This window comes from Falco biarmicus, chromosome 3 (genome assembly GCF_023638135.1).
Source record: "Falco biarmicus isolate bFalBia1 chromosome 3, bFalBia1.pri, whole genome shotgun sequence".
Taxonomy (NCBI): Eukaryota; Metazoa; Chordata; class Aves; order Falconiformes; family Falconidae; genus Falco; species Falco biarmicus.
In genome coordinates, this window is record NC_079290.1 from 64,608,811 (window position 1) to 64,635,993 (window position 27,183).

General features: G+C 35.6%; 1 protein-coding gene across 1 annotated transcript in view; it reads right to left on the bottom strand.

The window, feature by feature from the left end:
• LOC130146722 (cadherin-19-like) overlaps positions 1–26,941 on the bottom strand; it is a 69,122-nt gene extending 42,181 nt beyond the window's left edge. Inside the window, exons 1-4 of the mRNA XM_056333179.1 lie at positions 26,778–26,941; positions 16,306–16,344; positions 15,872–15,963; positions 6,298–6,438 (exon numbers count right to left, since the gene is read on the bottom strand). The gene's annotated coding sequence lies outside the window, so the exon portion shown is untranslated. The remainder of the gene's footprint in view (positions 1–6,297; positions 6,439–15,871; positions 15,964–16,305; positions 16,345–26,777) is intronic.
• Positions 26,942–27,183: the final 242 nt, after the last annotated feature.

Consider the following 27,183-nt stretch of genomic DNA (forward strand, 5'->3'; position numbering starts at 1 on the left):
GTAATCTGCATATGCATATTTAGTGAGAAAAATGAAGGAGTTCTAATAGTAAGGTATATTGAATTGCCAGTGTTAAAGTGCATGTTCCAGTTTCTTAACATTTTCTGATTTCCAACTGTAAAGCTGTAACAGTGCAAGATGACACTTGAATAGAAGGAATGTGACTTGGGTGCTTTCTCATTTCGATTTTCTGTGGAAAATTTGTATTTTCTTATAGCTGCAAGAATAATATTTGTTACATGGAAGACAAGGCCAACAAAGCTCAGCTTGGCTCTCAAATAAAGCTTGAGTGAGGTTTAAAAGGCTTAAGGGCCCTGGAAAGTCTCTCTGTATAACAGGTATATTTAACACTAAACAGTAATTTCCACAGAAACCAATCCCGAAATTGAACATTTTTATTGCAGTACTTACCAAAGGACAGACAACTCAGACAATGAAAGCTGAATAGTCAAAGGGACCTTTCTGAGGTATCATAAAGAAATTTATTTCAATCATTATTTTAAATGAGGAGACAGGTATTCAGCCTGGGCCACAGCAAATGCTTCCGTCTACCCATTAGCTGGTGTTTTGGCCACTTGTTCAACAAATTATTTCAGGTCTGTGGGCCGGTATTTCATGCAGAGTGAATGCCAAACAGGCACTCATTATCAAACTCACCTGCCAGACACCTTGTATACATATCAACATAGGGAGGGTACAGAATATGGCTACACTGGTCTATTGTTGGCCATCTTTTAGCAATACAGTCAGCAGTTAGCTATCAGCAATGAGGAGCTTAAAGAGCATAATTAATGTTTCGGTCCATTTCAGTGTCGCCTCTTTACTGATTTATGTTAATAGCCTATGATACATGGATTCAAGCATCATATCTTGGACAAACTTGGGGGAAATAAGCATTTTTAGATTTTGATGTGTTGCACATTGTTATCTGTATGAAGACTTTACCTGGGAAAATACAGATGGTAGGCAAATTATTGTAAAAATACCCCATAAAGCTATGTGGTGGACCTGAGAATTATATGTATTTCTGGTTTTCTCTTCTCTGCTGTATCAGACATACTCACTTTGCTTCTACTTTCAGGACCTTTCAAACCATATTTTCTTCCAATGTCCTCCTACTCATTTGGCCTTGAGACGCTGCCTCCAGCCTCTGGCCAGCACATGTTACCATTCCAATTACTCACTTGTGAAACAATCACCTTCTTTCTATTCCACAGACTGTAACTCATCCTCAGAAGTAGGTCTTGTAAAATATTCAGAATCAAATTTCTTATTCCCTCCTCTATTTCTAGTCTTTCCTTAAAAAAAGTCTAAATTTCAGTGTTACCTGCTTAAAGGCAAAAAAAGTGTTCACAGTGTTTAAGGTAATTCTGTGCTAAGACTGCTGCCAATCACAGTGACTAGTATTGTCTCATCATTCTCTTATACTCCTCTGTCTTTCCCTATCCATCAGCTGTCTCTTGTTTTACACTCAATTTGTAAGGTCTTTCTAAATGAAATGACCTTGTACTTTGTGTTATAATTATAATATGCAGCACAAGGGAGGATTAGTAAAAGCACAGGGCTTTTAGGTACTATAGTAATGTGCACAAATAGATAATTGTTAATAGAATAATCTTTCATTGAAAACAAAAAGACAAATATATTTTCAGAGATGAGCAAAAGAACTATCACTAATAATTTCCCGAGGGAACAAGAGGAATGGGGGCTATTGTTCTGTTCCTGTCTTATTCTTCAGGAAGTACATCTCTCTCACTTGCATTGGCTTGCAATAATAAAGACTGATACTTAGAACAGAGTAATGAGAATATCAATTGCAGTTGTAATAAACAGGCTACTTTTAAAGTACTATCTTCCTTTTACACCCAATAAAGATCATGAGTTTCCTGACTAAGAACAGATTTACCCTCTTTGCACAAAGTTGCAGAGTCCATTGTTAGGTTCATTCTAGAACCACCAAGTGACATACTGTCACCATTTGAAACTGGATATTACTTTTAGGTTTGCTGATAGTCTGACTTGGTTCTGAATTTCCTTTGTTTAAATAATAGTGATTAAAGTTGAATTATGACCATGTCATTACATTACAAAACAATACCTGTTACTGCTTAGCATTGCAAGAACAACAATAGGAAAAACAAGAGATTTACAAAATACAGCCTCTGGGTTATAGTGAAGTTGGTGGAAAAAGTAAAATACAAAAAACAGCCTTCTAAAGCATTAAAAAAAAATACAAACAAGAGATTACAATAAAGATGAGGATAAATTCTGGTCCAGATATGTTAGCTGAAGAATAAGGGAAAAAAAAACCCCAACAAAACAGGTTAATTTTGTAACACACACACACACACACACACACACACCCCAATTTGATATAAGTAAAGCATTTTAATTAGGAGGTGATAAAATACTCAAACATGGTAACCAGGGTCATGGTAAATACTCCTTAACTAGACACCATTAGGACCATCTTGTATAAGTACTTGATCCTGCTTTATAACAGGGTTTTGAAACAGTGGCTTCTGAGAAAAACAGATCTCTCTGTCCTTAAAATTACTGATCAGAACCAAAAATGCCAGACTGAAAAACATTTCTTTTGTGGAATTTGGTGGGTTTTGCTTGTTTTAATAACATCAAGTAAACAACAACAAAGTGGATAAAATCATGTAAGCCAATCTAATTCATTAATATGCAGCTTCTGAAACATATTTCTTATCTCAAGAAGTGGCCTACCATGACATTGTTTTATTTGCAAGTTCTCTTTTCTCTATCGGTGTTGCTATAATTATAGTGAAAGTTGTCTCCCTTATATGGTGCTATCTTTAATTTTCACTTAATAGGATAAAAACGAAAGGGTATTTGTAACTAACATCTACACACTAATGTGTTAGGAAAAGCTTAAAAGGATAGAAACCTTCATAGTTTCAACTATACATTAGTTCATTTGTACTATGTCTGTTGGCTGTTTGTCCTAGTTACATTTTATATGGCTGGCTGCTGACCAACCTCATTTCAATTGCAGTGCTGCTGCTCTATTTACCTTTCAGAAAAGACTGTATAAAGACTGTATATCGATTCATTTTCATTAACCAGTTTAGGTTTCATACAATATGGTAGACACCTAGGCTATATTACTTATAGAATTCCCAAAGAATTAATCATATGTATAACAACTAGTTTAATTAATGCATATGTATTGTGATGTTGGTTTGTTGGTTTTTTGGTGTGGTTTTTTTTTTTTTTTATCTGTATAGAACAATGACAAAGTCTTCCAGAGTGTGCAAAGTAGTGGACTTAATCTTATTATTGCTGCTTCTTGCCATTGTTGAATTTCACAGAGAAGCAGATAATAATTTTTACAAGTTTGATGTATTAGAAACTCTTCATTTCCATTTTCATTGATTTTTAGCTGTGATTTGATATTTTGCAAACAGTACCAAGATATTTCATTATGTAAGTTTTCCATTCTTCATGTATTTTAAGTATTTTGTTTGGAGGCATAGCATACTAAACCCCTAAGGAGTAAATATGGCATATTCAGCTCCAACTGTGCTGGATTTGCCCTCTGGTTCCACAGATCCCTACCATCACAGACTGGCACAGAAGTCACTATTTTGTCAGTAATGTTTAACTGAGTTGATAAAGAGCAACAGTGGGAATAAAAGACTAAAATTTGCAATTTATTTTGCTATTTGAACTTAATGTTTTACTGAATATCATAGTTGTCACTGTGATTGATTGTTTGATTGATTTATTGATTTTTGTGAATGGGTAAATTTGTAAATTTTATACTAGTCCTGTTGTAGCTCAGGTCACCTTTTCTATAATTCCTCTTAGCTTATATTTATCGGTCTGATTTAGCTTCTTTATGATCAGTTTAGTGTTTAATAATGGATTAGTTTTCCCTATTGTTTGTATTGACTCTAAATATTTTGACTTTCTGGCCTTTCACACACTTTTTTAAAAATAAATTTGAACTGCTACAGCTAACAAGTATGCTGAATTTAATTTTACTGTGGCTATCAGAACTAACATCTGAAATGTAATAACGTCTTGACTCAATTAATTATAGCTGTATCAACAATAGTCTTGCTAGTCTGTTGCACAACTAAAAGCCACTATTTAACCTTGAGAAGTCTTCCTTAACACATGACTTGATGTGACGTTTGACCAAATTACATTGACTGGTAGTGCATATTAATACAGTACAGCTTCATGTATCTCCACTAGTCACTCAGCACTCCAATTGTGTGGATAGTAATTACTTAGATGTTATGAATGTAATATAAATTTCACTTCATTCTAATTGGTACATTATTTTCTCTATTTTGTAAATATGCTATCGCATAATTAGGAAAGACCTTCAAACTATTGCATAGAATTGCCAGAGTAATTATCTGTCTGTTATACAAGGACAAAATAGCTTTAGAGAAATTACTTTTTTAGTTGATTAGTGCCTTTATGCCTGTGGATTTTATTCAGTGTAGAGTTGACTGACTAGAAATCCTGTCATTCCTATTGTTTTTTAATGGTTTACTGATTATCTTTTCAGGTAGTATATTAACACACATTATCCAACTCCAGTATTTTAGTAGAATATCTGTGGCACTGTAGAAAAAGCCCAGATGTCACTTCAAATGACAAAAGCCTGAGTCTTCAAAGCATGACAAGCAGTAGCCAGAAGTCTGTCCATACCAGAGATTCCAAACACCTTTTAGAGTATCAAACTGTGTTACTTATTTCTTCAAATCCTTTCTCCCATTTAAAAACTATAGGAACTGTAGGGAAAGGTAAGATAATTCTTTTAAATTAGGGGAAAGGGGTCAAATGTGAAGGATGAGATTTCCTGCAGTGACTTAAGTGCTAGAGCTGTTCCCTGTTCAGTCCACAAGCCAAAGGAGGTACTATAGAGGATGAGGTGACACATTTTGGTTTACAACCTCACACCACAGCATTTTTGGTCATTCCCATTCCTTAGTGACGCTACATTAAATGACGAGTAAACCACATTGAGAAACAGCCTTTTTCTGAGTTAAAGCCAGTGAGTATTGGTGCTATTCTATTCTTTTTGAACTTAGGCACAGAATCACAGACTGACTGGGTTTGTAAGGGACCTCTGGAGATCATCTAGACCAATCAACCTGCTGAAGAAAATTCACCTGGAGCAGGTTGCACAGAATCGTTTCAGGAAGGCTTTGAATGCCTCCAGAGAAGGAGACTTTGAGAAAGGCCTCTTTGGGAGCCTGTTCCAGTGCTGTGTCACCCTCAAAATAAAGAAGTTTTTCCTCATATTCAGATAGAACTTCCTGTGTTGCCCGTTGCCCCTTGTCCTGTGGCTGGGCACCACTGAAAAGAGCTTGGCATTTTCTTATCACCCTTAAGATATTTGTATGCATTGCTAAGATCCCCTCTCAAGTCTTCTCTTCTCCAGGCTAGACAGGCCCAGCTCTCAGCCTGTCCTGATGAGGGAGATGCTCCTGTCCCATAATCATCTTCATAGCCCTCCACTGGACCCTCTCCAGTAGTTCCCTGTCTCTCTCAAACTGGGGATCCCAGAACTGGACACAGTGCTCCAAGTGCAGTCTCACCAGGGCAGAGTAGAGGGGATCACCTCCCTCCACCTGCTGGCCACATAAGTCCTAATGCCTCCGAGGATCCCTTTGGCCTCCTTGACCACCAGGGCACACTGCTGGCTCATGGGCAGCTTGCTATCCCCCAGGACAATGTATATCATATGTCTATATGTCATATGTCCACATGTCATATGTCCACCAGGACAACATATGTCATATAAACCTGGCTGCATAGTAGTTATTTCCTAATGGATGTGAGCATACATACGAGAAAGCCAGTCTCTTGACTTTTTAAACTCTATTCTACCAGTAGTTTTAGAGCTGAGCAATTGGTTGCTGATCTGCAGTTTGCTGGAGATATATGTAGCTGGGACCAGCTCAGTGTTTCTGGGCCTCGTCCAGCATTCCCATGTTTGACTTCCTTTAGGTCACTGCTGCCACTGCTGTGACTGTGGACAAAGATTCTCATGATTTTGGAAACATGAAATCACTGTTTCACTGTGATGTGTCATATAACACGGAGCTGGAAGTGCAGCCTCAAACACTTCCGTCATGCTGAAGACAGAAGGAGACCCAAGTCTTTTCATTGCAATTCCTTTGAGCTTCTTTACAAACAGGCTGGTGAAGATGGCCCAACCCATCCAAAAAGTCTCTGGGTACAAAGAGAGAGTCATCCACACCATTCCCATCAACAGAACAGAGTGTGTGGGGAAGGATAACCTACTGGTGGCCAGGACTCTGTCAGACCGCTTTTGTCCTGCAGAGGTGACCTTTGAGAACGCTGGTTAAGGTAAGCACTGTGTATGGATGGAGCACGATATTACTGTAAACTTTCCCTGTGAGTGCTTATGTTGTTGTTTTTCTGCTGGAACCAAGATAATATTCAAATTAAATCTGGAACATCAGGAAGTGATAAAGAAAAACCAAAGATTTCTTTTGGAGTCAACTGAAATCCCCCAAAAGGGACTAGCAGTTATCACTGAGAACGTCACAGTGACACACACAGAACTCCAGCAGATTCCCCAGAGGTAATTAAACCTTTAGGATTTTTTCCTGGTTGGTGTGGCACTTTCACATCTTTTGGAAGCATACCTTTTCCACATGTAATTAACCACAAAATAGAAGTTATTCAGTGAATAGTTTCATAGACAAAAGACACAGATATTCCTACTTCAGTTTCTTGTAAGGAAGAAAAAGAAAGGAAAACTTAACTAGGAATATCTGTGTCTCCTGTCTAAACATGGGTAACTTAATGATTGTGTTTAGTTATTTTTCTCAGACTATTTTTCTATACATCCTACTTCTGTCCAGGTGCTTCCTAGCTAAATAAAAATTGAAATGCTTACCTGAGGACTTAACTTTATGAAAAATTGTGTTAATTTTCTACAGTCATTCAATACCTTCAGCAATTTTATTCTGATGAAAAAATCAATTTAGTAAACAGATGCTGAGATGCTAAAAGACTCAGTTATGCCAGTAGTTGTGGTACATACACTGCACTCTTTACACTAGAAATAAGTAATTGTTTAGTTTTAATTGTAGCTTTCCTTAACTATGACTATTATTTATTTTTAAGAGAGTTTGCACTATAGAAAATTATGACTAAGCCCATATCTTTTAGCATAAACATTTTTCCGATTAAAGAGTCTAACACACATACACAGTAAAAACCGAAATTCTTGCCTTCTAGCATTTGCTTTTTGTTGTCGAGAAGTAGCAAATCCAATTACAAGATGTTTGATTCACCGGGTAAATCCTACTGGAACATTTTCGGCTCTGCAGGATACCACTCAGTACTGAAGAACTACTTGTCATCATAATGATGTAAAGGACCACATTCTGTGATTCACATTTGAAACTGTTTGCCAAATGATTTTCAGGAAGGCACCTTATAAAATGCCCCAAAACTCTCTTTAGTATTTAGATTCCTTTTTTATTATTATTATTTCATAATTATTCTTTGCATACCTTAAAACTAATAATGCAATGAATTCACCTTTGCCATGTTTTTTTGAGGAGATTTAATTCCTCCAAACATGAAACTCCCCAGGATAAAAAGAAGCTTCAAGATTTCAGTTAAGTAGATGCTTTTTGCTATAATTTGACTTTTTGTTAAACTGGTGGTTTTGGCTTCAGAGTCAATTTTCTTCATAAAATGAGGCAAATCAGAAACACCCTTAACTGAGCTCATTCGGTCTATGTTAATGAGAAATTGGACTGAAATCAGACTCATATGTTTACATTTGAGGAAACATACTAGGACTCATTTGTAAAGTCAATAAATAATCACAAAAACAGTCTCTCACAAGCACTGAAACAAACCATACTCCCACATAAAAAAAAAATATTTTCCTTTTTTATTTTCATTAACTCACTTTGTGTCTGTTTATTAATGAAACACATTAAGGTAAATAAAGCAGGGAATAATTACTTTTAAGAGTATTAAGAGTTTTTATTATAAGCTATAAAATTTGCTCTGATATATAATAGAGTTTAAAGATAAAATTTCAATTCATGGACAGACATCTCTTGCATACATACATACATGCACTCTGTGCACCACCACAGACGAAGTCAGTTGGAAAAAAGCTGAAAGAATGCACTTCCCTCAGAAAGGTTACAACAATATCAGGTAATAAAGGGTAGAATTTGCCTGCCATTTGATAGAGACAACAAACTGAAGAGCATTTGTATTTTTCAGAATAGTGAGAAGTACAGATGGAAAATACCTAATTGAAAACTTGCTAAAAAATTAATATTGTTTCTTGCCTTTTTATTCTCTTAGTCTAGTTTTCAGCTGATGAATCTTCCATCACTTCCTGCAATAAGCAGGAATAATAAAAATAAACAAAATAACCTCATTTTTGGTTCTGCTTAGGTCTCAATGAGCAAAGGGTCATCTCTCCCTTATTCCTTTTTTTAATATTTCACTGTTCTGCTCCACTACCAAGAATATATCTTATCCTATTTCTTCACTCATTCTATCAATGATGTTAAAGGCTAATATCCTTTTTTTTTTTATCTGTCTCATATACCAAAGATATATTAATCAAATGCAGTTCCTATTTGATTTCATTAAACTTTGTAAGCATTTTCCAGTCACTGAAGTATTCAGAACAGGATAGGAACAGAGCATTAGGTCATCCAGGCAAAATAAAGGGTGTTGTATAATCAGTTTCATGTAGAATATTTTAAAAAAAGGATTTCTTCTCTTTTATGTTCTGTTTCAAGGTGTGGAATAAAATATTCCGGGTATAGTTCAACAAACCCCATCAGATTTGCCAAAGATGCATTTTTTTATTTTTTTTTTTTTAATCAAATCATTTTATGAGAGTTATTTAAAAAAAATCTTAAAAGAGGAATGATTTTTCTAGCTGTTGCATCTTCCAACAATTCTTGACTTCAAAGCCATTTCTATAGGATCTGAGTTACTTCAGACCCTTCTGATATTTCTATACTCTAACATAACATCAAAGAATAGTTTCAGTTTAAAAAAAAAAAAAAAAAGGAAATTTAAAAATCTAAGTTGCATAGTATCTGGGACCTAGGTTTTGGCACTCTTCATAGTCAAGTTGCCTGTTCTTCCTGTGATATATCAAAGCATAAATTTTGTCTATTACTTTCATGTTTATCCATAAAATGAAGTTACATTTTTCCCCATTTCCAGGGGAAAATACTGTTTATACTTCCATTATCATTCAACATAGTCCTTACCTCAGATCAAATTAAGATCTCTTGAGACATCCTTATGAATTACAAGACTTCTGACTGAAAAATCCATTAATCAGAAAGTCAGGATTTGTGTTAAAACTTGCCTTTGTAAAATTGTTCAGGTTGTAGTGTGTTGTTGGGTGATTTTTAATGTATTATATCTATGTATGAAGTAGCCTTTGAAAAGTTCCTAGCTATTATTTCTGCCTTGAACATCCACAGATACTGCTGGTAGTATGCTGCCTTTTTCACACTTGTTTATCTCAGGTCCTTAAACTCTGGTCATTCTTTAAGTGTATTACATTAATTTAGAGAGGGAAAAAAAAAAAAAAGTAGTGAGAGCAGTGGAAAATTGGATTAAAAATCCAACATGTTTAAAGACTTCACGGTAACCCCCAAAATTCAGCTGATACTATTTCAGCTAATTGTTATTGTTAGTTGATAAGACTCACACTCTTGATAGAAGAAAACCAGACTTACTGTTCTCTTTGAAGCTGGTAAAATATTTTGCTTTTTCTCCATATTTTCTGTTCTATGGGAGTTTTTTTATTATTATTTTTTATTAATTCTTTCCTTTTTCAACCAGTTTTTACCTTATTACAACATGATTCTTACTCTTCCTAGCCTACATTGAATCTTTCTCACTGAGAAGCTGAGGCACTGAGGATCCCTCCCCACTTTTTTCCCATTCTTCATTTTAAAAAAAATTCCTGTTTGCATCTAAGATTGATGAGCTACCTACTTATCTATCAGTTCTGTCCCCACTACTCTGACTCATCTGCAATAACAGTTTATTGCATCTTTATCCAAGTTTTTTACCTCTATTTAATCTTCATCTGTCATTATCCCCTCGTTACCTGTGTGAGCTTTTGTTGCTTCTCTGTTCAATGGTATCTCTCAATCAGACCTCTCTGTACAGTTTTCTTTTGATATTTTGCTTCATAGAAACCAATTGTAAAAACATAAATTGTGCTGTATTATATTGTTGAGCCAGGGTCCCTGTGAGACATTCAGAGGGTAATTTTGCCTATTTCAAGAGCGCTTATGTGCTTAGAAGTCTTAGCTTTTATATCTCCAGCTGAGCGGACATCCTCAGTACTTTATGAATTACCAGAGTCAAAATGCACAATCATACTCAATATTTTTAAACTTCATCAACTACCTTTTTCTTTCACTCAAAGAAGCTTCTTAACCCAAAAAGAAAGTGGAGGAAAGAGGCAGAAATAGGAGGAGTTCACACTAAGAGTAAACCCTGGCTAGGGTGACTTTAATAGGCTAGGAATCATGATAAGTGTTAAGTGACAAGAAGTGACAGGCTAGGAGAGCCTGGTGTTTAAAATGCACGACTAGATTTTCATGCACTCATTAGGAAAGAAAGAAATGAGACATGGAGTCAGCCCTGAATTGGAAAGAAGCGCCAAGTGTGTTGTGCCAGGGGCTTTTCATTCCATGGGAGACATTCACAGGATTAATTGACTCCTGGTCTATGCACACTGCTGTACAGCAGAGCTGTGGAAACCAGCCAGCAAGTCTTTTGCACATTTCGATTTTCTCCTCAACTTTAAGAGTCAGACTTACCTAAAATCTATAGGTATAGACAGTTTAGCCTAATTGAAATTGCTCAGGAATATTACTTCTTGAATGGTTCTGTGTCCTTTCAAGTGATATCTGTAGGAGCTGCAGAAATTCAATACAAGAGCCCCATGTCTGGTAGAAAGCAGGAGAGCACTCTGTTAAGTACTCACCTAGTTGTTTCCAAAGAATATAAAAAACACCAAAGGCTGATATTGGTGCTGTGACATCAGTGCAGTGTGTTGCATGGTCAAAGTAGTTTCTCCAAAACAGAGGCAGCAAAATAATAGATTAAGAAAATTATATCAGTTACTACTATCAGACCTCGATGGTGACATGGCACAACACATAACACCAAAAGAAGCTTTGCAGTCGAGAAAGAGGCAGATTTATGGAAGGCAGAAGTAGTCTGAGAAGATTTCAAAGATCCATGAAGAATTGTGTTGACAATCAGGAAACAGAAAGCTTGAGAGTTGAACCAAGGAAGAAACATGAGACCTTTGCAAATAACAAACTTAACCCCAGATGATGCATGTTTGAAGAGATAACAGCTCCAGAAGTTCTGTGGGTTTGTTTTATATAAGAATGTGTAAAGCTGAACTATTAATTTCCTGAATAGATTTTCTGAATAAGGAAACAAAGTAACAGGGTGAAGAGTGAAAGAACTAAAACCAAAACCAAACAACAACAAACTAAATGGAATTTAAAAGTATATTATGGGCAAAATTTCCTGTCTACAACTAATTTCATACCATTATCTGTATTAATTTTCTTAAATAGAACCAACCATATAATTGCCAATGTTTGAGTTTGGAAACTCACCTATAAAAATTAGAGACTTACAGAGTTTAGTTGGCAAAGTATGACCAGGACTAATTCTTTCATCACCATTTCAATACATTTTGTTGCTAGTTATATCTGTAACTTTTATATGTCTCTGTAAATTCAGCTGGCAACTCATAGACAACAGCAGGAAAAGCAAGCATGGATTGTATTCCGCATCCCTCACTGCATTAATTACTATGTTTGTGAGAAGAGTCGGGGGTGGGAGTTTCCTCTATAAAGTAGTATTTTAAGAAAATCCCAGGATTGGAGGTAGGTCTATATTTTTGTGAAATTGATGCGCAAGGCTTTAGGTACTTCTTTCAAATTTCATCCCTTTACAGTGGCTCACAAAAATTTGTAGTGAAGAAATAGGACTTTGAAGTCCATTGAAATGAGTGGTACTTTTAAAACTACTTCTTGGCCTTGGATCTGGCCATTGGCATACTTGTTTTGTAGACATTTCTTTTCCTTCATCAAGCTTGAGAGCATTCTCTGGTTTTTATGCAGCTGAGTGGATAATTTCAATGCATATAAACATATGAATATGTATGAGCTCTTATGAGCTCTTGAAGATGCCATGGTTCACTAAATCAGATTGTTTAAATTTGCCCCAGCCACGTAAGTTCTTCCAAAAGAAATTACTGAAATAGGTTTCTATGGATATCTCAGTTAATTAAAGCTCGTTTCATCCACATAATTCCCCTTTTTACAGGAGTCTTTCAGAGTTTCTGACTTTAATTCATTGCAAGCCAGCTGAAACTGGGAAGTCCATAAAGTTGCCATAGTAACTGAATGGACAAAGGCTTAATTCACTAGTTTATATAAGCCAGAACTCATATCCTGCAGATAGTAATGGTCTTAAATTATTTAGGTCTATAAAGTCCACTATTAATGGATTATATATATATTTAATAAATAGGTGTCAGTTCCTTAGTTAGTGAAAAATGGTCTTGGATTGCCCCATGCTGTCTCAAAAGTAGTTGTATGTTGGGTAGTAAGCCAAAGCCAATCAAAAAGTCAAGGGGAATGAAAAGGAACAAGAAACCAGCATATGGTAACATCTTTCCATCTTGAGAGGATATGAATTATGTTATTTATTTATTAAGAGTTTATTTTTTAAAAATCCCAACACTGAGCTGTTAAACTCCACAAAGTCAATGTGGATTTAACAGTAAAGAGTACAGCACATTTTGAAATTTGCAATCTAATGAAAACAACGGGACAGAACTCAGTTGTTATTGCTCCAAGCCCATGGACAGAATTTGCAGTGACACTGCTCAGGTAACAAGATAGATGTGGAAAAGCAAGACTCAAGGAGAAATCTCTTGAAGAATGTTATGAATCACCTCGTTTTGTCATCGGCAGCATGATTTATTTAGGGGCACTGCATTCTTTTGGATTAAAAAAAGTGTGACATAGCCAATGGTTATGCTGGGTGGTGTCAATATGGATGTCCCAAAATTAAGCAATTATATATATATATATATAATATATATATATATATATATATTGCTCAGTTCAGACAATTCCCCACTTCTCAACTTCTTGTTCATGAACCAAAAGTCTTTTACTTTGAACTGATTTGAGATTATCCATTAACTTTGAGAACAATAATGTGGATAACTGGCTAGCTGAAAAGGGTCACATAGACATAGTCCAGCTGGCTGGACAAAAATGCACATCGCTCTCAGCTTATCTGAAGTAAAGCAAAAATACACTATCCTTGGCTGTTCTTGTTACACAGTATCAGGAAGATCGTGGTGGGAAAAGAATGTTACAGGTGGGAACAGATAACTACAGAAGAGAAACTAGGGGCGGGCTTGGTATTTAGGCAACTAACCAATAATGAGCTTAACTTTTGTAATATGTATGAGCTAATTATAACAAGGCATAAAAGGTGACTGTAAGGTAAAATAAATGAAGTCTGCTGATCACTCATATTGAGTGACTGTGTCTTCCCTCCGTCGCGACACAACAACAATAACTTTTTCTGTCTGCTTGACTTTGCCTTCTTTCCCCACACTTTCTGCTTTATGCAACATTTAGCAATTGGGCAGATTAAAATTGTAAACCAGGCCTGCTGCACTGCAACTTTCCTAAACAGCATTGGTAAATATTATAATCATCATAAACATTCTTTGGGAACTTTGTACTAGTAAATGGATTCGGACATTTTCATCATCAAATCTACCTATAATTTCAATATCTTAGAGAACAATTCTATATAATTTAATTCCCTAGATTAATGAATTCTATAGCTCTTTTTCATGATATTCCTGAGTACATCAGTTATTCATTTTAATCCTGCAAGCATGAAGAGAACAGCCCAGGTGGGAATTGCCACTACAGCTTTATTGTATTTTATGTTGATTTCATTCTTTTCTTGCATTTTAATTCTACTGCCAGTTTTCAGCAAGATGTTGAAACTAAAAGTTTCCCCTGCACATTTAATTCAAAGAGCAGATTGACACCTATATTTCTCCCTGGATGGGATTCCACTGCTCATCAGGCGATCAGACTTTATAACTAGATTTGTATTTTGTGTCATGCCAGCCATCTCCTATCATTCCAGGTGGTTTAGGTCCTTTTATAGATTCTTGCCCAGGATGTATAAATACTGGATAAATGGCATGAGGCAATAGGATGTGGAAAACCATTCAGAGAAATAAAAAGCAGATTGTTAACAAAAGTGAATGAAAACAGGGAATAGTTAGATACTCCACTATCATAAATTTATTTTGTTGTCACATACAACAATAAAAGGGTTGATGTGTTTTGTGATTTTAGGTTTGTTTTGTTTTGTCCAGGAGCCTCTCATGAGCTGTGAAATAGCATAGGTTGCTGCCTTAATGACAGGTTTACTCTCGTCTCCCTTCTCCAATCTCCATTACTGTTCAGCACATTTTGACTTTTTAGAGATCTCTTATGGAAAATGTTTTTTTATAAGAAGATGTTCTATAATTCAGGATTTATGATATAAAATTTACTTGTAAGGGGGTTTTTCACACACATACACACACACACACACAAAAGGCTGTTACACAGCATACAAAATTTGTATTGTGTGCGTTACGGCCTATGTAGCTTTTAACTTTAAAGAACATATCTGTCTGTAAATCAGTGCTTAAATCACAGAAATATATTTAACTGCTTTCACAAAGGACATCACCTACCAGTGTGATGAGTGGAAGGGTATTTTCTTATGCAAGGTGTTTGTAAAATACAGAGATGTTCTCAACTACCTTGGGTTGAAACTTCATTCAGTAGTGCATCATATTTCCACTGGTGCTTTGCTTCACTAGTGCTTTGTTTAAAAAAAAAAAGCCTAAATTTAAAGTATTTAGACAACCAGCTGAAAATTTATGTAGAGACAAACTGGGATTACTCTGTGGTCTTACTGTTTTGCCGTAGAGAAAGATGTACAAAAGAGCACTAAAAATATTTTATTCCTGAGTTCTTTCTGTTATTACCAACAACTGTCAGCCAGGAAAGTAAATTCTGTACATTTCCCTTCTTATTTTCCTTCAAATTACTTTTGTGACCTCACTGCCCTTAACTGAAATATGACTCAAAATGTACGTTGCTAATGCTGATTATGTTATTGTACTATTACACCCTTGCAGCCATGCAGGAACAAAGGAGTAGAAATGGGATACAGTATTGGCGTGGTGCAATGAAATCTTAGGCACGGCACAGAAATCCCCCTCTCTGGGAAGGGGCCAGGGTTGTTATACATGTTAAGACCAGTGGTATAGCAATGTGAAAACAAAAAAAAAAAAAAATCCCAACTGGATAGGAAGTATGATTATTCTAACTAATAAATAAAGTTGTTTCAAGCTTTCTTAGTAGAGCATGACAGTAAGCTCTACTCTGTAGAGTAACCAATAAATCTAATGTGCTGACTGTACTCACTGCTGAAGTAGTCCTAAGAAAGGTTAGGTAAAACTGAAGGGAACAAATGTATGAAACATTCACTTACAACCTCCAAAAGAAAAGAGGTGGTATGTCAGCTGGAACAGGGAGTAGGTAAGGTATTTTAGAGCTTCTGAATTTGTCTTTTGGGATGTCTTGCCATTTTCCCTACCTGGTATCAGGTGAGTTTTACAGAATGTACACAGTAATATTTAAAATAAATAAAAATAAAAATAAAACAAACAAACATCTGCAAGTGTCTTGAAAAAAAAATTTACCTTGAAGAAACAGTTGAACTCTGAGATGTTTCAAAGTTGAAAAATTCCAAGCTTATCAAAATCTCTGAAATGCTTCAAAGGAGTATCTTTCTCTGTTAAAGAGAATCAATCAGAAGGAAAAAAAATACCTAGTTATCTCATACAAATCCAATTAGTTCATACAAAGAGGAAAATCAGGCATTTTTATCTGTGGATTACACCACTTGATGTTGTTTTTTTGAATATTGATATCAGACTGAATGCTGAACTATTTGCAGCTAGGATCAAAAAGAGACCAATCAGGCTTTGTGAAAAGACAATCTTAATGCAAAGCATGATCTATTATGAGGATCGTTGTAATTAGGTCTATTCGGATTTACAACAGCATCTTTGTAGAAACAGCAACTGATTCAGTATACAGGCCACATAATTAATCTACAAAGAAAGCACTTCACCTTGAATTCACTTCCATTGGCTCGTCTTAGAATATCGTTCTGTATAAAAAAAAAAAAATCAGTTCTTTTTATGCTAAGTGGTAAATGAACTGTAAGAAGTCCCCTTTTACCCCCTCAGAAGCATACTCTTCTGCAATCCTCTTACAGGATAGTTTGTAGTTTATAGCTTATAGTTTAACCTAAGCTTTTCCAGTAACACCATGACTTTAGGCTGCCTTTTTTCTCTCTTCTGACACCAGCTACTTTTGTTACCCCTGGTCAGCCCCTGTTGTTGTTTGAACACAGAAATCATGTGCTATGAACTGAACAAACTGGGGGGGGCATGAGGGGGAGTAAAGAAGAGGTTTCTGCCAAGTTATTTACTACTTGTACAATAAAGGAGAAGGTTTGAAGGGAGAAAATGCCTGATAGGTAGGAGAGTGACTGGGATGCTTACAGAATGTTTATGACTTCAGCTCCTTAGTAAGGATGGTACTGTTTCTTTTCAAGGTTAAGGCTAATCTCTTCATGTTGCAGGGTTTTTTCTTGTATAGTGTTCAGTCTGTTGAGCACCTTAATACAATATCAAAGAACTACTTCCAACCTCACCACATCTAAATCTACATGCTTGTTCCTCTTTAGAATGCTTAGACAGTATCTCCAAAACAATGGGGGTTTTCTGTGTAGGAAGCATAGGGATGAAAAGAAGTGAAAGAAAATTAGCATTTCAAGATAATGCCTTTTGATAAGATTTTAGCACAAATTTGTAACTGATACATAAATATCACAAAGATTTTCTCAATACAAGAACCAGTGCAACACAGAAAGGATTTGAAGCTTAATCACTTTACCCATCTGAAAATCAAGATTCTTCCTTGCTTTCTCACTCTTTACAGAAAGAGGTCTTTGATTGGGTTGAGTTTAATGGACTAAATTGAACTCCATAGATTTTGCCTAAGGTTATCAGCAAATGGCAAATTAATCTCAAAATGTGGTAAAAGATTCACATGCTGTAATTGTAACCTGCAAGAAGGTTACAACAGAAAGATGTTATAATTTATATTTTTTTTCTTTATTACAGATTTAGAAATGGGAGAGTTATAGGGCATTATGAATACTGGAAAACAAAACATAAAGGAAATACATACACAGTTACTGCATTTTTAGAAGTATTACAGAAGTTCAAAGTGTAAAGTAATTTCCAGCACTAAAAAGGACGGGGTTTTAGCACTCCGTTAGTATCATTAGTGGACTATTGCTGTACAGCCAGGTTGTGGCCTTGTACATGATCAAAAAAAACCCCAAACCTTCATTTGCAAATTAAGGAGCTTATATGTGATTTAATGAACATGCTATCAAATAATTTCCCTTTTTTTATGTATGTTGTTTATTTTTTAAATAAATTGTAAATACTGGTGAATGCACAGACCTTCATGTAAATTTACCAATACATATCTATACCTAGCTATCAGATGGAGAAGTCTTGAACATCTAAAGCAATTACTGTTGAGGTATGCCCACTAAAAATCTTTACATCATTGTGACTTCAGTGCAAGATACTGAATGAAACTTTTTTAAAAAACAAAAATTTGTTTCTGTGACATTTTATGACCATCGCTTATGAATATGTTGGTGTTTAAAAATTGAAATGGTGGATTTTGCATGTGAAAACCATACAGTTTAGCATTTTAGTTTTTCAAAACTTGAAAAGTGTTGGTTTTTTTCTTTAAATCATTTCCTGTCTTGAGAGACGTATGTGAGAATATAGAATTTAAAATTTGAATTTTAAAATTTATTTTTAACTAATTGTGAACATGATACAATACAGGGCAAGACTGAACAGGTTGATACTAATAACACTCCTGTGATTTGTCAGCAGTGCAGCTGCAACCTCATGCGTTTGTGGTGTGAGTGGCAGCAGGGCCGGGCTGGCTCAGCATCCCCCAGTTATCTCCTTCCCCCAGCCTCGGGAGGCAGCAAGCCATCAGCATTGCTGAGGCTGTCACCTCCCTTGCATCAAGCAATCGATGTGTCTGACGGGCAAATTCTTTACATTGTGTTTTACACAGATGAACTTGCCACCACTTGACAGACTTCCAACCTTTTACACCTATTAAGGGAGGAAACAATAATGCTGTCCTCTTCTCTCTAGGGTTTTCTGTATGCTACCTCTGACTGTGTCCTAAATTAATCAAGAAATCAATTTGCAGCCTCTCTGCTCAGTTAAATCAAACTTATTCACAGTTTCTGCTGAGTAAAAAACATCCAGGGCTTCTACACAGGTACCTGCTGTCACTTTGACAAGTTGTATCAGAGCCTTGGACAAAGTTACAATGTCCAAAATGTTTAATTTTCCTCTTTTTTTCTCTTCCTTTTTTAGCTTTACGTGTTGCTTTTTCACTATTTTAATACATTACCTTTACAAATACTAATTTTGTGAATTAATCTATTCCTAGAATCATTGCTTGCTAAATACAACTGCTAAACGAGGTAGAAAAAATAATGTTATTACCAGAAGAACAGAACATAATACAGTACAAAGTTCCTTTTTATTGAAAAATCACGATTACAACATGAAATATTACAGTGTTTATTAGGGACTTCTAGATATTATAGGCCTGCTAATAACCTAAGGGTTTAATTTTTTTCCACGTCTGTGAATGATTATTCTTTATGGCACAGATAGAATTTTTGTTTTAATAGTACAAAGCCTAAGGCTCACATGTTTTCTTAAAGCTGCAGTTATTAATTAAAGCATCTGAAAGTTAAAGACCTAGTGTAATGTGCCTGTGCAGGCCTCTTCAATAGTCAATGGAAAGAGAAAGGCATCTGAGTTTTACTGCTTTGTAAGAAACATAACTAACATATGTAATCTAAATCACCCTCTTTCTGTCCAGAGAGGATTTGGACAGTTAACCTCAGCTAATAAACAGGCCAGATGAACTGCATTCTTAATCTTATTGCCATCCCCACAGAAATATCTTATTTTTGAGAAAGTTCTTTGACTTCTGAGTTCATCTTCATATTAGTGAAGATCAAGATACGTCTTATTAAATATGTTAGCACCGATTTACACATAGGTGTATAGCTCAGAGTTCCTCTGTTAGATATATTTTTCATTTTAAGTAGAGATAGACGATTCCAGTAAAGGAATTCAGACTGAAACAAAGATGTTTCACAGATTAACTATCTTAAAATAATGTTTGAAATTCACATAAAACACATTATTTATCTTCTTGGAACTATTTTGAATTAGAATATAAGTACTTTATAGAAACCATTTGTCTCTAGATTGGACTAGAGGAATAATATTATCCAATGGAGTTGACATTTCTTCATGTTTTCCAGTATATTAAAAAAAAAAAAAAATCTTTATGAAATTTTTTCTCACACATTTTGAATCCCTACTTAACACAGTTGATTACCAGAATGCTTTTCCTCCATATGATTACTATGATCGATATGGTCATAATGTCATACTATTATGGTATACTATCATATCCAAATAATAATTACTATGGCATAGTGCAGAAAGAAACGTGTTTCTTTTGAAAGTGAAAAAAATATCAAAGCAAAACTAAGTTTTCTTTATTTCCTCAATTTATAGTTTTTGGTGATTTTGTCGCGTACATATTAAACCTTTCACATTTTTCATGCATTACACAGGTGAATACAATTTCAGTCTTTTACTGACATCAGTTCACTCTGCAATGGGTTTTGCTATGTGAGCCTGTAGGCTCATCTCGCCTCCCTGGTTTAGATATAATGAGCATTGCTCTAACATACCCAGATTTAAAAAACAGAAAGCCTACACACAGTTAAAAATTCCTAGAAGTCTAAAGTTGCTGTCAGTCAGTAGGAAGGCCACTGAATTTGTTCCAACAGAGTTTATCTTCAGAATTCCTCCTGAAATAGTATACTTTTTACTGTTTCCCTGATATTTATGGTTAATACTCAGGACTACAGTCTATCATTTTTATGATGCAGCACTTTTTGCTGTGCTGCCTTGTTTTCATTTGAAACAAAATGGACTTAATCAGTTTATAGTAGATCAGACTTAAACAGTATTTCTTCACTCGGAAATCAGCTTTTATTCTGGAGAAGCTATCTATCAGGGATAGAAAAAGGAAAAAAAAAAAAAAAGAACAAAAAAAGGCAAACCACAGAACAAAACCCCCAATGGATAGAAAAGTAAAAATCCATTATTCATGACAACTTACCAGTTATTCACATTTTTGAATTTATATTTCAGTTTCTATAATATATCTAGAAAATGTCATTATACATTCATATTTCAGACTTTCTTTGAATGCTTCATATGTGCAACAAACTCGTGCTATTATGCACTATATTTGGGGGTAAGTTCTTGCTTTAAATTTTCTTTTCTTCTGAGACGATAGTTTTGTTTGTGGGAAATAACCATTACCTACTCGGAAAAACTTTTTTTTTTTTTTTTTCATGTAGCTTAATTCTTGGGTTTCGTTTTAAGAACTCAGTGTAATAGGAACTTTTTGTTTGGTTTTGTTAATGCTGAGCTGCTAAGAACAGGCAGTTACTTGTCTGGGTCGTTCAGGTGGTGGTGGTGGAACTACCTACCTCTGCCCACCAAGAGAGGATGCTTCAGGATCTGGCCTTGGGTTAGTACCTAAAGGGGGGGCTCAGACTCCTAGCAGTGCTGCTCTATGTTAGCTGCTCCTACTGATGTATCTCTTGAGAAACTTGGTACCTGTCCATATGTGCATGGTTGGGCCTGGCAGTGCTAGGATGTGAACCCCACTCCACAGGGGAGCAGCCCTGTCACCAGAAAAAGCAAAGCACCTCAGCCACCATCAGCCTCCCCATGGCTGTGGGAGCAAGCCCACAGGGGCTTGGCCACAGCCACAGCCATGTCCATGGGCTGGTGCAGGGTGCTGAGGAGATTTGGGCAGGGGATCCCAGGCAGATATTGCCTGTGGAACCAGTAACTGATGGGGTTGGGGTCACTCAGGGAGAGTCCCCAGAGGTACATGGAGGAGAGACTCCAGGGGTATTGAGGGGAGAAATTATTTGGGTAGATGTGGAAGGACTCTAAGAAGGAACCAGAGAGACTCCAGGGACCCCCACGGCGCCACGCCAGGCTGTGCACCACATGGTAGGGACTGCTGTGATGAGCTGCCTGGTCTTCCTCCTGGAGGCCACCATGTCTGCGCGCGCACACACACACACACACACACACCCCAGATCAAGGGAGTAGTATCACTTGTAAAACTTATAGTTTTTTTCAAAATGCTCAGGCATCTGAGTCCATTCAGTCTCTACACTGTCAAATTGTCTTAAACTGTGACAGTCTTTGATTCTAGGCTCTGTTTTCCCTCAATCTTTAAGTGGAAAAAAAAAATCTTTTCCTAAGTTGATCACTTGAAAAAATAGCTGAGATAAAGAAATGAGTAGAATAATATTACATGTTAGACACAAGAAAATGGGTCTAATTTTGTAACATTTGCACACTCTTCAAAGTGCATATATGAAAAGCTGAGCAATCAGCACAGTTTATCTCTATGTGACATTTCCAAATGCTATTTATACATTTCATGGGTCAGTCTTTTATGAAAATAGCAGTGTATGCCAGCTATCTAATGATCTGGCATTTGAAACCAATTCAATTTATATGTTAAAACTGATGTTAGGGGAAAACCAATACACTTACCACATTTTCATTCTGTAAGTCTGGTTGTCATCTTAATTTGTCTGGAAACGTCTTTTTATTTTCCAGGGGTATCTCATGGGATATAAAGTAGTATAAATCATTCTAGCTCATCTACCACTGGAAATTACCGTCAAGGGTAAATTTTGGTCCAGCCTATATATATCACAGTGATACATAAAAGCAGCACCAGCAATGCCCTTAATATTCTCCAACAGCCGTCTGCATCTCATGGAGAAAAGCAGAGTGAGAGATCAGCTGTTTGAAGATGAACAGGGCAGTAATTGAAACTAACACTATTTCCAATTTGTTTGCAAAGATGTGGGGGGGTGTAGTTTGCACTGTATTGGCACATGTCCTCCTCTCCCTTCATTCTTTCCCTCGAGTTTTCTGCGAACTCCATGGGAATCTGAGACACCCGTGAAGGGTGTCATGAGCATGACCCATTGTCATGGCTCATGGACCCTTAGACAATGGTGTCTTTTTGTGTTCTTCACTGAAGGATGAAAAAGAGGAGGAATTTGCACCATTTGGAGAAAAATTATCCCATTTCATATCACCTCAAATGTCATGGATTATCAAAAGGTAACCAAAGTTAGGACTAATAGCCTGAGTCCATCTTCTCAAAAATACATGCAAATACATCAAGATGCCACGGAGCTTCTGTAGCAGTTTGCACATTCATACTCCTTATGCCAGTATGTAACACAGAGCATGGTTTTGTGTATGGTGATGTGTACTTCTACGACTTTTTTCAATAAATTTCAAAAAATATGCGGAGATAATTTAGAGTATTTTGTATTATACAAATTCTTACATCTTGCTGTGTTATGATTTTCTCAGCTTTTATTTATGAAGTTTGTTGTCAGTTGGGTTTTTTTGTGGTTTTTTGTTTTGTGGTGTTTTTTTTTTGTTTGTTTGTGGTTTTGTTTGTTTGTTTGTTTTTTAATTTCAGAGTGTTTCAAATCATCCAGGAATCACAGACTAATGATTTTACAAAGATTCATATATCCTTGGGGTTTGGCTCCTCTGTTTAGCCATCATGGATAAAACTCTTAGGAAGTGAGCTCTGTTCACTTGATGTGGTTCATCCAGTGAACCACAATCTGTTTACAAAGCGATATAAGACATAGCTCCTCATTTCACCTTCTGACAAATTCTAGTTTGGATATTGAGATGTCATTTAACAATTTAAAATTGTTAAAGAGACACTAAATAAATACAGTTTTCTTTGCAAAGTCTTTTCAGTTTTCTTTGCAAAGTCTTTTGATCCCTTTTTTTTTTTTTTTTTTTTTGGTTGGTTTTTGTTGTTTGTTTTTGTTTTGGGTTTTTTTTCTGGCCAGTTTTGACAGATGGCATTATCTCACTTCAATTTATGAACACAGGATGGAAAAATTTACCATGTTGCCATGTAAATTGTTCCCCACATAATCACCATTCTGAAAAGGTTCCCTACAGGGAAAGGAGTGTGTAACTATAGTGTCTTCACAATTTTCCAAACATTGTCTCTTTAAATCCCTTTTAATTTTGGTAATCTCTGTATTTAAAGATAAGTCATCAGTTTGGTTACACCATCAGAATGTTAATAATGAGGAGCCACAAACCTTTATGTTGCATATAACAGATGCAATGCATAGAATGAGGGCAAGGTATTTTAGATATTGATTAATATAACAACAAAATATGATATTGCTTAATGTAGTTGTAAAAGCAGCCTTAAACAGATTTTTTCAAACAAAATAAAACTTCAAGAACTTTAATTGCTATTTTATTCACCCATATTATTTTTCACTGACTGTCTTAAAGATCTGTAAAATACTAAAAAAGAGTTTACTGTGCAGAGAGATTTTATCCTGGCTATGTTTGAATCAGAATAAAGACAGTGCTCAGTCACAGTGAATTCTGTTATTCATTTGTTATTTATGGTTTACAATTTGCTTTACTAGAATGTGTTTTGGCTTCCAATGTGTCATAATTCCATACAAAAAGTAAACCAGGAAAATGTTAAGTGACACCTTATACTTCCTGTAATGTTTAGTTAGCAATTTTAAGGTTTCAACAACTGTCACTCATAAATTTGGGGTGGGTGGGGGTGGGAGTTGGGAAGTGCTAATGCAAAGTAACCCACAAAGTTTGTCTTCCACAAATCTAACATTGCATCAGAATATGTAAACTTTAGAGTTCTCCTTTAAGAGAATCTTAGTAATCTTAGTTCAGGTATTATCATATTTTTCAGTTCCAGTACTGTATTTATAGACACAAAGCTTTTACCGAGGTTTTATTTCTTTCTTTTCTTTTTTTTTTTTTCAAGTTGAATATCTTTAATGTTGTTGTTTATTTGAATGTTTATAATGTTGTTGTCTCAATAGGAATTTGATTTAACAGGTAGGTCAGTGGCCTAAGAATGAGGGATTCTAATGTAATATTACCTTCCATTTACAAGGTTTTCGCTATGTTTGTGTCCCTGATAGAAAGCCTAGGAGTAATGCCCTTTTGCAAACATTTTTAACAGTTGCAGCCTCATTAGCAATATCAATTGCAATTCCTTTAATGCTACAGGCAATGCAGCTGTGGAGAAGATACCTGGATCTGTGTATCCAAAGCACATTTATGTTTCCATGTGGTCTTGTTGACATTGCTCCATCCTCATTGACTTCCTCTGTAATGGATATGTGCCTTGCCTACTTAGCAGGGTCTGGAATGAAACGTCCCACAATACTCAGGGTAGCTGAGGCCACCATACACACTCGGGCCTCTCGATTAATTCATCTTAAGAAACAAGCATTTTGCTGGGTTAAGAAGATCGGAAGGATGGGTAAGGAAGACATTCTGTTATACATTTTTTCCTTCAAAATGTAGTCTCAAAAGGGAAGACAGTTGAAATGGAGAAAAAATTAAGGGACCATGTTGGAACCCATTTCTACTGTCTGTGTTAGAAATCAAGACTTTCGGTGACTTGTAAAGTAGAATGAGAATAAGGGTTTTCACCTACAAAAGAACTAATACATTAATTCAGTATTATCTATTGTATTGTTAGGTCTGTTAGCAAAATTACCTTTTTTAAATTAAACTGATTTAAGAAATAGCCAAATCTTTCTGATTAAGCCAAATAAGGAGTTTCCAAGTATATTTATAGTAAACATGATGCAAAGATTACACAATGGAAATTTCAACCCAAGCACTTATGAAGTATCAAAGCAAATAAAACAAAGGGCAATGATGAAAAGGAGCAGGTAGCTTGAACCATGGTATCAATAAAATCTGCCTGTATAGCATATCACATACTGCTTCCTGATTTCAGTATCAAAATGTGTTGATTATTTCTGATATTTACTTTTTGTTGGTAATTGTAAATCATTCTGAAACAGGGAGGCAACATATTGAGTTAATTTTGAAAATAGTCTATAATTTAGCAGTTCTGGATGCAAAATGTGTATTTTTTATAAATTACCTAATACTACGTTAAAATATTTAAGTTTTGTTCTAAAAATGCATGGCTTTCCATAGTAGACTTGTAGTTTTGTTCTTTGGTTTTAAGCCACTTTTCTTATTTTGTGGTCAAGTCCCTCTTTCTTCCTCCCTCCTTTACCTAAAAAATAATTCCAAGTATGGATTTTCATTGTCTGCTAGCTCTTACACCAATGCATTTTTCAGTTTAAAAGTGTAGAAATTCTGAACTCCAGACACAGCCCTATATTTACTTTATGTGAGTGCTTAGTTCAACACTTCTAACAGGAAAATGTTGAACATCAAAATGTATCATTGTGACTCCTATAATTGAGTCCACAGATCGGTTTTTGCACCTCACCACAAATATATTTTGTATAAATTAAAAGCGGTTTATCTGGAGTGCTTTTTCAACCACAACCAATTCTAAATTATAGTCTATTAAAAAATAATGACATAATCCAAAAGCCATGAAATTCCTACCAGTTTCATACCAAAATGATTTCTAGAAATGGACAAGCTGACAGACATTCAGCATTTGAATAACTAATCAAGAGCTACTAAATATCTCTGCGCTGTATTCTACTGGATGTTTCTGGACTGTAGTGTAATTGGGGAGTTAGAACATGAAAAATAAATTGTAGCTATACAATTCTAATAGAAGATTTGTGAAAGAAACATGAAATACAAATATTTTGATAGCATATATACTGCATTGCTCTATGAATATCTTATTTATTAACAAATCACCATTTCACATCTGAGATCCAATAAAAGTAGAAGCATTCCTTTTTTGTCATCTGAAAGATTTTCAGTTGCTAGGTGTGGGTTTATAAAGATAAATGGCCATAGAAATGTGAATGTAAAGTTAAGAAAAGGTGGGGTTTTTTAAGAGAGTATTATTGCTACGGTAGAATGGAGAAATACAAGAAGTATTTCTAAGTGTTCCTGTAAAAAAAAAAAGAGACTTTTCAGTCTTCTTGACATTTCTCTCAAAGACTTGTAAGCACATTTTAATGACAATTACTTGCATGAGTGTAGATGAAGCAATCGCAAGCAATCTGTCAGAGGTGGGGGTCTTGCAAAAACAGATTCATAATCAGCATGAATATTTTAATGTGCAAGTTGAACACAAAACAGACATAGTAAGTATGGTAAATCCAACTTAGAAAGTTGAATTTCTACAGCTGTAAAAGTTAGTCATTGGACTCAGAGGAAACAACAAAGGCACGTTTCTTCTTTTAGAGATTTTGAGTGACTGGGGTTTTTCTTTGCCTGTTGTGGTTTTTGGACTGGAAACACCCAGCTAAATGTTTTAAATTTTATTTTTGAAGGTGGTAAAAAAGAAAGATAGAGATCTTACCTGTGTAACCTCAGGGCCTTCAAGGTTTCAAGAAATAGGTATCGTAAAAGTTGAATTAAACATCTGATGCAAAGAAGTAAGCAGTTTTTTTGTACTTCACAGAACCTCCGAAAGCTTTAGGAGTTACAGCTTCCTGCCAGTGTAAGTCACTTCTGCTTTTAGTTTTGAAAACTCACAGTATGACACTGCTTAGTGCATGCTATTTTGGGTGCCCTGAGTAAAACTATGAACACAGGCACTTTTGTGCAAAACATCATAAGGCCTCTCTGATGTTCATTCGGAGTTCAGAATTAAAATGCGGGAGGCTCCAGCAAGCAAAATACAAGCTGATTTTCTTTTTCCTAGTGGAAAAATAAAGTACTCCCTGGCAAGTAACCAAGGTGGTGGGAAGGTAATTCATTTTGTG